Source organism: Balaenoptera ricei, chromosome 5 (assembly GCF_028023285.1).
Source record: "Balaenoptera ricei isolate mBalRic1 chromosome 5, mBalRic1.hap2, whole genome shotgun sequence".
Classification (NCBI taxonomy): Eukaryota; Metazoa; Chordata; class Mammalia; order Artiodactyla; family Balaenopteridae; genus Balaenoptera; species Balaenoptera ricei.
In genome coordinates this window covers 127,178,016-127,179,753 of record NC_082643.1, presented here as the reverse complement: position 1 = coordinate 127,179,753, position 1,738 = coordinate 127,178,016, and the positions used below count along the sequence as shown (strand labels likewise).

General features: G+C 48.6%; 1 pseudogene; it reads right to left on the bottom strand.

The window, feature by feature from the left end:
* Positions 1-609: 609 nt before the first annotated feature.
* Positions 610-1,461, bottom strand: LOC132366656 (oxidoreductase HTATIP2-like; annotated as a pseudogene).
* Between the last annotated feature and the right edge of the window lie 277 nt (positions 1,462-1,738).

Sequence of the window (1,738 nt, the reverse complement as noted above, 5' to 3'; positions counted from 1 at the left end):
TTTTAATTCTTCTATTTAATTCTCCCATGAATTATATAAGCTCAGTTATATAATAACTTTTATTATATATTCTAAAGAAGTAGTAAAGCACAATGTTCACTTACACAATTAACATGCAGTCAGCACTGGGTAACTCAGAGACACAAATGTCAACAATTTTTGTTCAGAACTCATCTGCATGATACATAAAGTTTGCACTGCTGCTGTGACTCTGCAGACAAGCTTTCAAAGCTGACCTCCCCACCAGTGGCATCAGAACCATAAGAGAAGCTTAAATAAAACAACAGATTTCTGTGCCCATACCCCCCAAATTCTGATTCAGAAAGTTTGAGGTAGGGTCTATGAATCTCTCATTTCTGTGCCAAACACTAGACACCAGACCACCAGGGAGCTGCTGGATTCCTATTTTTGAAAGGCTCCCAGGGTGATGTCTACATATGTAGAATCAGGCTCTAAAATGCTGATGCAGAGCACGATCATTTTTTGATTGGATCTGGGCGACTGAGAATAGTGAAACCACAGTTAAAGCACAAGTTTTTTTTAGACCCTGAAATTACCGTTAGGTGATAGGTGTTGAGTCTGACACTGCAAATCATTTCTCCAGCGTGCTCACGGCTTGAGAGAGCCATCAGCTTTCCCCAGGTCGTGGATGGCCTCGTTATCCAGCAGTTCCTTCTTGTCACTTGGTCTCACTGCGTTGTTCAGCATTGCTCTAATCACAGTCATCACTGGCATAGAACGGCCGCTGGATCAAGATTCTGGCAAGGAGCCAAAGAACTTCCTAACCAACCATTGACCTGGGCGAGATTCTTGCCTATCACATAATAGAACTCCGGGCCTAAATATGGAGTAACGATCAAATTTTAACTCTTCAACCCTAGCTTCCACTTCTCCCTTGACTTGCAGATATAAAAAATTGCTAGACTTATCAGCTCCCTCAGAGGACAGCAAGTTGGAACGTTTGCACCCTCCGGCTTTTGCCAGCTCTGCAGCCTTCAGGACGTAATCTCGATCAACGCGAACAAATCCCTCCGCCCCAGCTTTTTGTCTGGTGGTACCCAGGCAACAGAATCCAACATCATGACCTTGAAAGGCAGAAGCGTAGTCATCCAATTTCTCAAAGTCCACCACTTCTTGCTTCACGTTTTTAGAAACTTCCTCGTCGAAGGGGAGCTTCCTGCGGCCACTCAACGTGACTTTGGAAAACAGGCCCTGCTCCAGGATTTCTTTCAAGAGCACTCTGTCGGTCTCCCCGCCGGCACCCAAAATAAAGACGGATTTATTCTGCATCCTGAAGTCTTCCGAAGCCTCGGCAGCGCTTCTGTCTTGGCCATGCTGGAGCCGGCCCCCCGCCCCGCGTCCTCAGGCTGCAGCGGAAGCAGCGCGCCGCGGCCACCAGCGCGCCACCGGCGCCGCCACCGCCACCGCCACCGCCGCGCTAAGGGCTGCGGGCCGGGACATCCGGCCGTCCCTCCAGCCCAGCGCTTTCCTCCCCTCGCCGGCCTCTGTGAGGCCCCTCCCCTGTCCGCGCCTACCCGACTTCGTAAATCTTGGCATTTTTGACAACACAGATGGATCTAGAGGCTATCATGCTAAGTGAAATAAATCAGAGAGACGAATACAAATATCGCACGACCTCACTTACAGGTGAAATCTAAAAACAGGTGTTTGCCAGGTTGGAGGAGGGTAGAGGAGTTGTGCAAAATAGGTAGAGGGGATTAAGAGGTACAGACTTCCA